Source organism: Equus przewalskii, chromosome 16 (assembly GCF_037783145.1).
Source record: "Equus przewalskii isolate Varuska chromosome 16, EquPr2, whole genome shotgun sequence".
NCBI lineage: Eukaryota > Metazoa > Chordata > Mammalia > Perissodactyla > Equidae > Equus > Equus przewalskii.
In genome coordinates, this window is record NC_091846.1 from 29,025,622 (window position 1) to 29,040,857 (window position 15,236).

General features: G+C 37.9%; 1 protein-coding gene across 8 annotated transcripts in view; it reads left to right on the forward strand.

Annotated features, from left to right (window-relative positions):
* Nucleotides 1-15,236, forward strand: part of ELF1 (E74 like ETS transcription factor 1) — a 108,441-nt gene that overhangs the window by 23,737 nt on the left and 69,468 nt on the right. Inside the window, exon 1 of one of the 8 annotated variants that reach the window (XM_070578424.1) lies at nucleotides 10,432-10,610. The exons of 4 other annotated variants lie outside the window; for them this stretch is intronic. The gene's annotated coding sequence lies outside the window, so the exon portion shown is untranslated. Of the gene's footprint in view, nucleotides 1-10,431; nucleotides 10,611-10,642; nucleotides 10,815-15,236 lie in introns of those variants that run through there. 3 more of the 8 variants (XM_070578431.1, XM_070578428.1, XM_070578434.1) reach the window with 3 other exon arrangements.

Sequence of the window (15,236 nt, forward strand, 5' to 3'; positions counted from 1 at the left end):
TTTTTGAGAAATCTACATACTGTTTCCCATAGTGGCTGCACTAGTTTGCATTCCCACAAGCAGTGTATGAGGGTTCCTTTTTCTCCACATCCATTCCAATGTTTGATGTTCTTTGTCTTGGTAATTATGGCCATTCCAACCAGTGTAAGGTGATGTCTCATTGTAGTTTTGATTTGCATTTCCCTAATAGTGATGTTGAACATCGTTTCATGTGTCTATTAGCCATCTGTATTTCTTCTTTGGAAAAATGTTCATATCCTCTGCCCATTTTTTGATCAGGTTGTTTGTTTTGTTGTTGTTGACTTGTATGAGTTCTTTATATATTTTGGAGATCAACCCCTTGTTGGATAAATGATTTGCAAATATTTTCTCCCAGTTGGTGGGTTGTCTTTTTGTTTGCTTTGCAGAAGTGTTTTAGTCTGATGTAGTCCCATTTGTTAACTTTTTCTTTTGTTTCCCATGCCCAAGTAGACATAGTATTTGAAAAGACGCTGCTAAGACCAATGTCATAAAGTGTACTGCCTATATTTTCTTCTAGGAGTTTTATGGTTTCAGGTCTTACATTCAAGACTTCAATCCATTTAGAGTTAATTTTTGTGTGTGGTGCAAGATAATGGTCTGCTTTCATTCTTTTGCATGTAGCTGTCCAGTTTTGCCACCATTTATTGAAGAGACTTTCCGTTCTCCATTGTATGTTCTTGGCTCCTTTGTCGAAGATTAACTGTCCATAGATGTGTAGTTTTATTTCTGCGCTTTCAATTCTGTTCCACTGTTCTGTGTGTCTGTTTTTGTGTCAGTACCATGCTGTTTTGTTTACTCTAGCTTTGTAGTATATTTTGAAGTCAGGGATTGTAATGCCTCCAGCTTTGTTCTTTTTTCTCAGGATTGCTCTGGCTATTTGGGGGTCTTTTGTTGTTCCGTATAAATTTTAGGATTCTTTGTTCTATTTCTGTGAAGAATGTCATTGAGATTCTGATTGGGATTGCATTGAATCTGTAGATTGCTTTAGGTAGCGGACATTTTAAATTTTAACTATGTTTGTTCTTCTGACCCATAAGCATGGACTATCTTTCCATTTCTTTATGTCTTCTTCAGTTTCTTTCAATAATGTCTTATAGTTTTCAGTGTATAGGTCTTTCACCTCTTTACTTAAGTTTATTCCTAGATATTTTATTCTTTGTGCTGCGATTGTAAATGAGGTTGTATTCTTGATTTCTCTTTCTGCTTGTTTGTTGTTAATGTGTAGAAATGCAACTGATTTTTTTAAAATTGACTTTGTACCCTGCAACTTTGCTGTAGTTGTTGATTATTTCTAATAATTTTCTGATGGATTCTTTAGGGTTTTCTATATATAGAATCATGTCATCTGCAAACAGTGAGAGTTTCACTTCTTCCTTTCCAGTTTGGATTCCTTTTATTTCTCTTTCCTGCCTAACTGCTCTGGCCAAAACCTCCAATACTGTGTTGAATAGAAGCGGCGAGAGTGGGCACCCTTGTCTTACTCTTGTTCTCAGAGAGATGGCTTTCAGTTTTTCACCATTAAGTATGATATTGGCTGTGGATTTGTCATATATGGCCTTTAATATGTTGAAGTGCTTTCCTTCTATACCCATTTTATTCAGAGTTTCTTATCATAAATGGATGTTGTGTCTTGTCAGATTCTTTCTCAGCATCTATTGAGATGATGATGTGATTCTTATTCCTCATTTTGTTAATGTGTTGTATCACATTGATTGATTTGTGGATGTTGAACCATCCCTGCATCCCTGGAATAAATCCCACTTGATCACGATGTATGATCTTTTTAATGTATTGCTGTATTCGGTTTGCCATTATTTTGTTGAGGATTTTTGCATCTATGTTCATCAGCTATATTGGCCTGTAATTTTCCTTCTTTGTGTTGTCCTTGTCTGGTTTTGGTATCAGGGTAATGTTGGCCTCATCGAATGAGTTAGGAAGTGTTCTGTCATCTAAAGTTTTTTGGAATAGTTTGAGAAGTATAGGTAAAAAATTTATTGTCTTTAATATTGAATTTAAAATTTAATTGTAAGAGGTACAATATCATGTCTATATGAAACTTGAGATTGCAGTCAACATATTACCTGGGAGCATCATAAAGAATATAATTGTACAATCAATTCTTGGTTATTTTTGACAAGAGGGGAAAGAATAACACCCAAAATCAAACCTACAATAGGATCTTGTAACACAGGTAGTTACTTGAATTCAGCCATATCAAATCATATACCAAATTATGTCTTTTAAGAATATTTCAATGTGTAGTAAAATCCTGATATGCTATAATTTCCCCTCAAGAACTGTTGTAGAAAAGTTATTTGTTCATGTCTCTGAGTTTCTGCTATGTGTTGGGCCCTGTCTTAGTGATAGGAATACAGTAGTGAGCAAAACCAGACAAAACCATGGCTGTTTTTGACTTTGGTAGGCCTTTAAAACACACACTTGTCCAGGAAGATGTTCCTTATGGATGAGTCCTAGTAACCTGTCTGTGCGGAGGTGGGAAGGAGGCCTTGGTTTAACCAAGCCAGTATAGGTAATAGAGAATTAACCATGTTTTGCATTTAAGCTCACATTTGGAAATGCTACACAATGCTCAGAACCTGGGATTTCACTTTGAGAAGTGTTCATATCAAGAAAATTAATTGGGTCCCACTGAAAGATTTATAACACTGAATCTCAGTCTTTTAAATTTTATTTTTATATTTAAATAGTAAAAAAACAGTGATTTTGGTAATTTATCATTTTAGTGGTTTGATCTTTTCTTCCTCCATCTCTAGTAGCATGATAGCATGTTAGTTCCTGACCAAAGGGACGGATTCAAACCAACTGTTTTATTAGCCCAGGTTTCCTAGATGTGAAAATTAGACTGTTCTATATTTTTATGTACTAGAAGTTTTCAAATTTGAGTTCAGGGAGAAGAGGTAATAATAAAAAGGAAGAAGAGAGTACTCACTTAACACAGTAAATTGTTTTCGTAAGTTCTATTTTAAAGAAAGAAAGAAGCAGTGTCTTAATTTTAGTTAGCATTTGATAAATTCACTCAGTTGACCTAGTCTTTCTCAGCTGATAGTTCAGATATAAATGTTGAAAATTCCTCCAGGCAGCCATTATAGCTTTTTATTAATGTATACACTGACCATACATATATCTAATCTTAGAAATAAACATGCCCACAGTATGTACAAATATATTATATTTCCATCGCAAGTCTAAGATGCTGCATGAAAGTTTACATAAAAGTTTAGAGATTTAGTTAAAGTTTGTCATTCTGAAGTATTTGGTACTGGTTGCTTCTACTATGAAGCATAATGATAATAACAGCTAATGTTTGTGAAATACTTACTTAGTGCCCAGTATTGTATTAATCTCTGTATTACACATGAACTAGATTTCTGTTTTTATTTTATTTTTATTTTTTTTAAGATTGGCACCTGAGCTAACAACTGTTGCCAGTCTTTTTTTTTTTTTTAATTATTGATTCTTCTCCCCAAATCCCCCCAGTACATAGTTGTGGGTCCTTCTAGTTGTGGCACATGGGACCCCGCCTCAGCGTGGCCTAATGAGTGGTGCCATGTCCGCACCCAGAATCCGAACTGGTGAAACCCTGGGCTGCCGAAGTGGAGCGCGCAAACTTAACCACTCGACCAGGGGCTGGCCCCTAGATTTCTCTTTAAAGTCAGGTTTGTTGAGATAGTTTATATGCAGTACAATTTGCTTAATTTTGTTGTACAGTTCTGTGATTTTTGACAACATACACAGCCCATAAAACCAGTACCACAGTTACCGTACAGAATATTTCCATCGCCCTAAACAATTTCCTTTTTCTCCTTTATAGTCAATTCCTTCCCCTCATTCCCAATCCCTGGCAACCATTGATAGGATTTCTGTCCTTTTTGTTTTGTCTTTTCGAGAATGTCATATAAATGGATCATAGAATATATGTGTGTATATATATATATATTTTTTTTTTTTGAGGAAGATCAGCCCTGAGCTAACTACTGCCAGTCTTCCTCTTTTTGCTGAGGAATACTGGCCCTGAGCTAACATCTATGCCCATCTTCCTCTAGTTTATACGTGGGAGGCCTACCACAGCATGGCTTTTGCCAAGCGGTGCCATGTCCTCACCCGGGATCTGAGCCTGTGAACCCTGGGCCACTGAGAAGTGGAATGTGTGAGCTTAACCGCTTTGCCACCAGGCCGGCCCCTAGAGTATATATTTTGAGTCTGACTTACTTTGCTCAGCCTAATGCTTTTAAATTCATCCATGTTGTAGCATATATGAGAAGTGCATACCTTTTTATTGCTGATAGTATTCCATTATATGGATATATCAGAATGTGTTCATCTCTTCTCCAGTTCATAGGCATTGGGGTTTCCAGTATTTGGTGATTATGGATAAAACTGCTAAGAATATTTACAAAGAAGTTTTTTTATAGACATAGATCTTCATTTCTCTTGGGCATATATCTAAGAGTGGGACTGCTTGATCATGTGATAAGTGTATGTTAAACTTTGTAAGAAACTGCTAAACTGTTTTCCAAGTAGGCGGTACCATTTTACATTCCCCCCAACAATGTGTGAGAGCTGTAGCTGTGCCAGATCCTCACCAGCACTTGGTACTGTCAGTCGTTTTTTTTTTAAGCTAGTCTAACAGTATGTAGTGGTGTTGTGATTTTAATTTGTATTTCCCTATTGAGTAATGATGCTGAGATCTTTTCTTTGCTTATTTGCCCTGTGTTTCTCTTCTTTGGTGAAGTATCTGTTCGAATCGTTTGAACATTTAAAAAACTGGTTTGTTTTCTTTTGAGTTGGAAAGTTCTGTACATATTCTGAATAGTAGTACATGGACTGATTTTAATTTTCATAATAATCCTTTAAGGGTGGGTACAGTTAGCCTAAATTATAGATAAGGAAGTTAAGGCACAGGATTGTTGAGTAGTTGCCCTGGATTACACAACAAATAGGTGGCAGAGCTGGGGTTTGGACCCTAGTGGATTGACTCTAGCACCTGTGCTGAACTGTTTGCCGGTTCGTCCTCTGTGGAGACTGTGACTAGAAACAGGACCCAATCCCTTTAGGTGGTAGAATAATGCTTATAGGGACCCTCCCGAGCAGAGGGGCAATACATTGTAATAGCAAAGCTGGAATCAGCTCCTCAGGAACAGCTACGTTATTTGTTTCTGTTGAAAAGGGGTAATTATTTTCGCTTTATATCTCTTGCTTCACTTCTACCTACTGGTGGCCAAAAGTACTTCTTTTATTTTTATTTATTTTTTACTGTGGTAACATTGGTTTATACGATTATATAAATTTTGGGTGTACATCATTATGTTTTGATTTCTCTGTAGATTACATCATGTTCACAACCCAAAGACTAATTACCATCCATCCCTATACACATGTGCCTAATCACCCCTCTCACCTTCTTCCCTCCCCCCTTCCCCTCTGGTAGCCACCATTCCAATCTCTGTCTCTATGTGTTTGTTGTTGTTTTTATCTTCTATTTCTGAGTCACATTATTTGGTTTTTGACTTTCTCTCTCTGACCTAGTTAACTTAGTGTAATACCCTCAAGGTCCATCCATGTCATCCCAAGTGGCCAGATTTCATCCTTTTTTATGGCCTAGTAGTATTCCATTGTGTATATATACCACATCTTCTTTATCCGTTTGTCCCTTGATGGGCTCCTAGGTTGCATCCAAGTCTTGATTATTGTGAATAATGCTGTGATGAATGTAGGGGTGCATATATCTTTATGCATTTGTGTTTTCACGTTCTTTGGATAAGTACCCAGCAGTGGAATAGCTGGATCATAAGGTAGTTCTATTCTTTTTTTTTTTTTTTTGGTAATTTTCTTATTTCTATTTATGGTCTTCTCTTTTCCACTTAAATAAGTCCCTTTAGCATTTCTTCTAAGGCTTGTTTCTTGGGGATAAACTCCTTTAGTTTTTGCTTGGCTGGGAAACTCTTTAGTTCTCCTTCCATTCTGAACGATAACCTTGCTGGATAGAGTATTCTTGGATGGAGGTTTTTTTCCTTTCAGCACTTTAAATATATCATGCCACTCCCTTCTAGCCTGTAAGGTTTCTGCTGTGAAGTCAGCTGATAGCCATATAGGATTTCCTTTTTATGTCACTTGTTGCCTTTCTCTTGCAGCTTTTAGGACTGTCTTTACCTTTAACTGTTGACATTTTAATTATAATGTGTCAGGGCTGGCCCTGTGGCCGAGTGGTTAAGTTTGCACGCTCTGCTGCAGCAGCCCAGGGTTTTGCCGGTTCAGATCCTGGGTGTGGACATGGCGCCGCTCATCAAGCCATGCTGAGGCGGCATCCCACATGCCACAAATAGAAGGACCCACACCTAAAAATATACAACTATGTAACAGGGGGCTTTGGGGAGAACAAGGAAAAAAAATAAAATCTTTAATTATAATGTGTCTTGGGGTGGGCCTCTTTGGGCTTATCTTGTTTGGAGCTCTCTGTGCTTCCTGTACCTGGATGTCTGTTTCTTTCCTTTAGGGTAGGAAAGTTTTCAGCTACTATTTCTTCAAACAGATTCTTTGCTCCTTTGTGTCTCTCTTCTTCTTCTGGGGCACGTAGAATATGAATGTTAGTGTACTTGATGTTGTCCCAGAGGTCCCTTAGGCTGTTCTTGTTATTTTAAATTCTTTTTTCTTTTATCTGTTCAGCTTGGGTGATTTCCTCTAGTCTTTCACCCAGCTTGGTGATCTGTTCTTCTGTATCATTTACTCTGCTAGTGAGACCCTTTAGTGAATTTTTCATTTCTAGTGTTGTATTCTTCATTTCTGATTGGTTCTTTTTTATATTTTCCAGTTCTTTGTTAAAGTTGTCACTGAGGTCATCCATTCTTCTCCCAAGAGTGAGCATCCTTATGACCATTTGTTTTAACTCTTTGTCAAGTAGATTATTTCTGTTTCATTTAGTTCTTTTTTTGTGATTTTGTCCTGTTCCCTTACTTGGAACATATTCCTTTATCTCCTCGTTTTGCCTCTTTGTCTGTGCTTATATCTATGTATTAGGTAGGTCAGCTATGTCTTCTGATCTTGGAGAGGTGACCTTATGTAAGAGATGCCCTATGAGGCCCAGCAGTGTGCTTCCCATTCGTCACCAGTTCCAAATGTTTCAGGAGTGTCCCCTGTGTGGGCTATGTGTGTCCTTCTGTTATGGCAGGGTTACTCTTTCTGCAGGTGCCCAGGGAGGCTAGGCTGTTCCTCTGGCTGGCTGGTCATACTGCTCAGCTCCGTGTGGCTGCTGTGGTCCTTTCAGTTACTTTATTGGGCATGGGGAGCCCCAGCACAGTTGGCTGCAAGGTCTAATAGCACATTCCTGCTGCAGTTTTTCTTTAAGTGAGTAGGCCCCCAGCATAGCTGGTTGCTAGGATCAAGGGCTTACAATTCCTGTAGGCCTCTGGCCTGCGAGGCTCTTGTCAGCTCTTTCAGGGTTGCAGCTGAGTGGGGCTGACCCCAGGCATGGGAGCACCCAGTTGTTTCAGACTTTGGGAGGTGGGGCCAATCTCCTGTGTGGCTGTTTGAGAAGCACAAGTCTGCTGCAGCTGTTAGGCCCCACTGCCTGCAGAGCCACACACTCCGTCAACACAGTCCTGGCCCATGCACATAACCCGGTCAGTGGACGCAGTCGCCCCACTGCAGAGGTCCCTTGTGCACACCCTGCGCCACAGAAGTGGACACACTCACCTTGCTGCAGAGGTCCCACACACCCAGCCCGTGTGGGCCCACAAGTTGCCTGAGGGCTTGCTGTTGTGGGGACCAGTCTGTAGGGCAGGCTGCCGCCCTGGCTGAGCTGGATTAAATCGGTGCTCTAGTAGGTGGGCAGACCCCTGCACTAACAGGCCAGGGGAAGAACTCCAATGGCATCTGCAGGCATCTGTGTCAATACAACTGTACTAGGTCACAATAATGGCTGCCGCCAATGCCTCAGTCCCTGGAGAGCTCTCACCTCTCACTGAGATGCACCTTGAGCCTATCAGGTGAGTCTCTTTTCACCAAAGGACTGTGTACCTTTCTTTCTGGTGATTTTAGGTTGCTTTCTGAAACAGGTGAATTTGTGCCTTGGCCCTTTAAGAGCAGGCTTTTTTCCCCTTATGTCAGATAGCTTTTCTGGGGATATTCCCAGTTGTAGTCAATAGCTAGCAAAGCCAGATATTATGACACATGTCTTGGTTGTGCTGAGTCCAAATCTGCCTATTGTGGTAAGTCTCCTCAGCTCAGATCCCCCTCTCCTCCAGGGAAGGCTTCATATGAAAAGTTCCTCTTTTAAATTACATCTCAAATATCTGCCATTATCAAGTAATGAGATGCTTTATATAAATTGATTTTCTCAATAACGGAAGCTTATCTTTTTATGTATCCATACTTCATAAAAAATTTTGCACACTTGATGTTATTCTCTTTGTCTTTTAAAAACCGTAATTGTAATAATGCTGACTTTCGGGGCTGGCCTGGTGGCGCAGCGGTTAAGTTTGCACATTCTGCTTCGGTGGCCTGAGGTTCTCTGGTTCGTATCCTGGGTGCAGACATACGTACCACTCTCCAGCTATGCTGTGGCAGGCGTCCCACATATAAAGTAGAGGAAGATGGGCACAGATGTCAGCTCCGGGCCAGTCTTCCTCAGCAAAAAAAAGGAGGATTGGCAGCAGATGTTGGCTCAGGGCTAATCTTCCTCATAAAAAACAAAAAATGCCGACTTTAAGGCACTTACTGTATCATGATATACTTAGGGAGTATGTAGAACTTACTGACCTTACAGGATGCCTTCAGATTCCATTACCTTTGAAGTTATATTTATTTATAATTTTATAGGGTTTAAAAAATCTTCTCTCATTATCCTCTTTGTCACTTATTTGTTTTGACATCATCCTTTCACTGTTCCCTCTTTCACTCTTTATAATTTCTATTTCTGATTAGCTAAGAGATAGTCAAATTATTAGGCTTACATGGATTTTGACTAAAATAAATTTCAGCTCTGGGAAAGAACTTGGGGGTGTTCTGGTAAACATCTCCTGTGACTGCTCAGAGGAGCTTCCAAATAGTCATTCTGGATAAATGAGCTCTAAAGTAAGCTAAATATGACATTTGACAGTAGAAAAAGCAGTGTATTTTTCCTTTTACATTTTTTTTATTAATTTGTTAAACCATGGATATTATTTTAGTAAAAAGATAAATCAAGCAGTGATTAGTGGAATGGAATAAATAGGCACTTAATGGGCAGAAAGGGTTCACAATCATTACGTTTTGTAGTAGTTTGTAAAGTTCCTAAGTTAGTGACAGCTTGTCCTCTCAGCTGTCCCTCTAGTAAGGCAAAATAGTTACTTCCAAGTATTTAACTAAGGGGAGAAAACCTTACTAAATCCTGTTTACTTTTTGTAAAATATTAGGATGAAGGCTAGCTAGTGAGTAGTAGCAGCATTTCATCATTTAAAGCACTTTTGGAAGTGCTTAATGCTTTCAAGTCATTTTGATCAATTTAAGCTCTTAGGATAAATTAATGAAGAGTCACCCAGGGGACAGGGTAAGTAGTTGTAGCAGTGTTTGAGCTGCTTGGGCACCTTGTTAGATGTATGGTGAGTTGGAGAGCAAAAAGCTTCACTGGCTACATCTTCTATTGGCACGCTTAGGTTCGCCAGGTATGGTGAGCAGAGCCACAGCAGGGTGCCTGGCACATGGTAAGCTTTTAATGTGGGAAATTTTGTTTGAAAGGTAAAGAAAACTGTGGCTGTCATTTGGAAGTAGTAGTGTTGTGAACCATGATTGCATTGATAATTTGTTTTAAACAGGATTTTATGAAGCTTACAGTTCTATTTCAAATCATTTTGCTGTATTGGACTTTGGTTCCTTTCTAACTCTGAGTTTGTTTTTTTATGCGATAAACCAGATTAATTCACACTGCTTTTCCACTGAACTTTGAATTTTCTAGTGGATTTTGTCTGTTTAGTGAACTTATAAATCTGCATCTAGTATTGCAGTTTGCTAGCTTTTCCAGATTACATAGCAATATACCCTTTTCATATAAGGGTTAATGAGTAGCCAGGGTAGACTCACCAGTCCATTGTTACAAAAACCAGAAAGTTTGCTGTCTCCCTTCCATTCCCTCTCATAGTTTATTTTTCTTTCATCATTTTATTTACTTGATATATTAAAATAATTTTTAAAAATTAAGATTTTATCTTTTAAAACAATATACGATTTTAAATTTTGCTTCCTTGTCGATTCTGATTCTGTTTTATTAATTTTAAATTATGGTAATTAACAGGAGCTGAGGAATCGTTTAATCAAGGTAGATCTTGCTCCCTGGCTCTACCTCTCTCCTTTTTCTACACCTCTCCCCTGTTTTTACCTGTAGATTTGCATGTTTGACCTAGCAGAATAATCGGGTTCACAGCAACATGGGCGTGCCTCCCTTAGACACACTTAGTTTCATGTATGACTCATAAGCTGAAGCACAGACACCACTTCCCTAATCTACAGGAGCCATTTTAACAGCATAAAACTTGCCGGATTGCTTTTTATTTTCAAGCCCAGAGGACAATATATGAAGAAAACAAGGATATTTGAAGGTAACTTGTTAGGATTTTGAATGTTTGCTTCTGGCTGTTTCTTGAGCTGATAAATGGAGGGTGGTTCTTACCTGTGGAAGAACATGGCTGAATGTGTTCTTTAACTCTCTGAAAAAATGTGTGTAGTCAGTCACATGCCTGATTACACTTCACTACTAGGGGAAAAGAAAGCATTCAAATTCTGGAAAGTTTTAGATCTTCTTGGTAAAGTATTTTTTATATTTTGTGTGATTTTTTTTTTTCTGTATGACTTAAGAATAAAGGAGATTTTTCTTTCTTTCTTTTTTATACCACAAAGGAAACTAGGTCAATTTTAATTTTAAAAAATCTAATGGTATTTGTAGGGGTAGCCGGGAAGTTACAATTAAGTAAAACTGTGCTATTCATGTGTGCTATGGGTGTTAAGAAAAAATTCAGGGGCAATGGTTTTGTTTTGGCATTTTAGTGAAAGGGAAGTTTTGGGAGAACTTAGTCATAGATGTTGCTCGTTGACTGTTCTATTCTTTTCTTTTTTTGTTAAGTTGATGAATTATACTTACATTTAATTTTGAAAAATAAGTTTAATTAAAATGAACGGTCATTTAGATAACAAGTAAAAGTGCTTATTAAATAAAGAGGAAGAAAGACTAGAATGATTCATTTACTATTAGAAAAAGATAATAAAATTTTATAATTCACGCTGGAAACTTGCTCTGAGTAAGAACCTTAAAGCAAAACTAGTGTCTAAGGAAACGTAGTATTTCAATTTGTGTAAAAAGAAAATGTATTGACCTTCCTTCTGTACTACTGTTCTTAAAATTTGCTTGCTTTGAATAAAAAAAGCAATACTTTTTGTGAAAGTAAAAGGTTGCTCAGTCTTTTCCTGAAATACTTATCATGATTAAAATTAGGAGATTTTGGCAAGTGTGCTTTCTGGTGTGCCTTATAGTTTTAGGTACTCTGAGAAGCTGGATGCAGTAGTATTTTATTTAGGAAAGTTATTTATGAAACTGAAAATTTGAATGAAAGTAAAATTTGAATATGCACTCATTACGAATAAAGTTTTTGGAAATAAAACTTGCCAAATCATTTATTATTGACTATAATGATATTTAGGTGGTTCTTTGGGAATTCACTGTTATTAACTTTCTAAGTGCTTGAAGGCCTGTCAGATGAAAGGGGAGGTAGAAAGGCAGTTATTATTTCTTACTCTTTGAAAGGATTGTTGCTATTAACAGATCTCAATTTTGTGGTCTTACAAGAAAGACACAGCAGACATTTTACCAATTCAGCTCTGAGCCATTTGCTGTCATCTTTGTTTGCATATTGCTGGTTTAGTCAGCCTTTGAGTAAGCAGAGGCTGTATTTACTTGTAGTCTGGTCTATGTGAAAAATCTAGTGAAACTTTTTTGCCCTTTCTGTGTGTGTTTAATAGCCATTGACCCATAAGAGAAAAATCAAGGGGCACACAAATAAGCAAATAATTAAGATTTTATTTATTAAAGAGTAGAAGAATTTAGTTTCTTAAAATTAAGATTCGGGTCATAAATAAAATAGATACCAGTCATATATTTCGGTTTCTTATTATATGAAGAAGACTGAGGTGGGGCTTCAAGGAGAAGGGAGAGAAAAAAGCATGGAAGCAAGGGAAAGAGCCAGTAAGACTTACCAGCTAGTCTCCTTCGCACTCTTTTCCTTTCATAAACTTGAATATAAGTTTAAACTGAGTCATCAGAATTAAACTTAGAATTACCAATTTAAAGAACTTTGGTGCTGAAAAAGAGTGAAGATTGTTCAACTGCCTCACTTTCATAGATGAAGAAACAGCGGCCCAAAGAGGTCGTCTGCCCTGCCTGAGGTGGTGCAGTGCTTACCGACGGGGCTTCCAGCCTGGCTCTGCTCCTGCTAGCTCACACCAAGTGATGCTTTGTTTGAAATGGTCTGTATTTCCTTAAGAGTAAATAAAACCTTAATTAAGTTTCTTGGGGATAATATGCAAACAAATGCATTAACCAATGAATTTGAAAATGTGTTCAGACCAGTTCCTTTTTTCATCGGAGAGATGCTGCATTTGTTTAATTTTTATAACAGCTTTTTTTCACTATTAGAATATTTTGATAGTTGACGCGTTGTTTGTGACATTGCTTGTTTAAGATGGGCCTAGGGGAGATGGAAATACAAGGAGTTAGGAATTTACTTTGAACTTCTAGATACAAAGAAAGGTTTATTTCTGCTGTAATTTTACCTCATTCTTTTAGGATGGCAAATACTGTTTAATATGACGCCTTGTTCTACTAAAGAGTGTGTGTGTAAACTTTGCATATGAGTTTACAAAATCTAGAGGTCTCTAAACTCTGACACTTATACTTACCTTGAATTTAACCTTCCCATAATTAGTAATCTCATTCCATTTGTCATACTTTCTCTTCTCCTTTTTAAGAGTTTATTATACATACCAGACACTTTGAGACTCTTCTGGGGAATACACTATCTTTATTAACTTTTTGATGTGTTTTATCGGGGTGCTTGAAATTTACTTTAGATCTGCCTTTCTTTAGGTCTGAAATTTGGATTTTTATATTACTTTACATATAACTGTTGAATCTAGAAAATTTCCAAGTCTCCTAACCGAATTCGGTATCAGATCCTCCACAATGTGTGGTCATCATTGTCCCAAGCAGCAAACAGGGCATAGAAGGCTAGAAAACATGGGCTCTGTCCTCACAAACTTAGATTCTGTCTGGGAATACAGGGCTTGGCATGGGTGAAATAAGTAAAGAATGGAACCAAACCACTGAGAAGTTAAGTTCAGGTTTAGACTGTTTGCCTAGTGACAAAAAATGACTGAGATTTAAAATAGTCAGGCAAGTTTATCAATCTTTGGGAATTATAAGTATCGAAGAATGAATAGCATTTGCCTAGGTTAAGAAGAGTTTCTTCCCCAGTGAGAATAAGAATATAAGCTTTTTGAGATTAGAGATGTATTATTCTATTTCTCTTTCTCAATTTTTGACAAAGTACCAAGCGGTTATTATTTGCTGCATTAAACCCTTTGCTACTCAGTTGGGCAGGTCCTGCTAAAGTTGGGGGTGGCAAATTTTTAAAAGGCATGTGGCCCTCAGCTTGATCTCTCTGGTGTCTGTACGTTGTAACCATTCTAAGAAAAAATGAACACCTACCTAATTTACCTGTTAAAGCAGTAACTTGCAGACTTTAGAACACAATCACCTGGCTTCAACTCAGATTCTGATTCATTAGACCTGGGGTTTGGTTTATCAATGTGCATTAATAAACACCCTAGATGATTGTGATGCAGGAGCTTCTAGGGCACACTTTCAGAAAAAGAGTTTACAGATTTAGGAAGAGTGATTAGTCAGTTATTTAGCATTTTAATGTTTGAATTTTTAAACAGCAGGGATATTTTGAAGCCCACAGCCCACTAGTAAGTAAGGAAAGTGACTGGAGTAGTTTATTACCAATATTAGAACTTATGTAGCCTCCTGTCCCTACTCCAGTTATCCCTTTCTCTGTCCGATTTTTGCTGTGCTGTCTCTTTCACCTTGGTGGCTTGCCCTCTTTCTTCTACTCTAATTCTGCTTTTCCCTCTCCTGCTCCCCAACCCACTGCTATATTGACTACAATGTATAACTAAACTAATTATTTTTGTTTTTCAAATGTAATTAGCTTCTTCTTTATCTCTCAGTGAACCATCACTCTCCCAGTGTAAGCTTTTTTGATTCCACTTGGTGCTTCATGGCGTCTCTCTCCATTCCCTTATCCTTGTGTTTCTAGGGAAAACTTTCCCTTGCTGATTTAGGGTAGCATTTTCAGTCTTTGAAAACCCTTCTCTCCTGGGAAATACACTATTATTATTTGTAATTGTTTGAGTCTGGGAGGCAGAAAGTTTTTTTTTTTTTTTTTACCAAGTGATACTTGGATATGGTTTTTGAGGTTTCTTTGGACATTTAACTGCATTACTAGTTGTATATTTGTAAGCTTTGCCTTACGTTACAGTCATGCACTGCACAATGACATTTCGGTCAATGACTGACCACGTATATGATAGTGGTCCCATAAGATTATACCATGTAGCCTGGGTGTGTAGTAGGCTATACCATCTAGGTTTGCGTAAGTACACTCTATGATGTTCACACGATGACGAAATGGCCTAATGATGAATTTCTCAGAACGGTATCCCCTTTGTTCAGCAACACATGACTGTCCATCTCATCTAATGGGACATAGGTGTTCACAGACTCTTGTAGGGATGGGAGGAAGAGTGTTATCAGTTAAATGGTCTGAAAATAATGACTGCTTCCATCAGTTGGCTAGAATACTCTGGTCCTTTGCTTAGGAGCTGCTTCATGTAGATGGTGGAGAACTCAGTCAACTTGAGTTGACTCAAGGATATTACTAATGATTAGAGCAGTTTTCAATTGTCGGAGCAGTCCTTCTCCCATTAGTATGGAGAACCTACTAAAGACAGTTTTTTGTGTCACCTCTATCTTTGTGTCTTGTTAGATGGTCTGTATACTATAGTAAAAGTGAGTGTTCATCTATACTACAAATGCATTGGCACCCCACCCTTTACGAAAAAATAACTCGTGTGCTATTGGCTTTGTTGGCAGAGAGGGAGAAATTATGCCG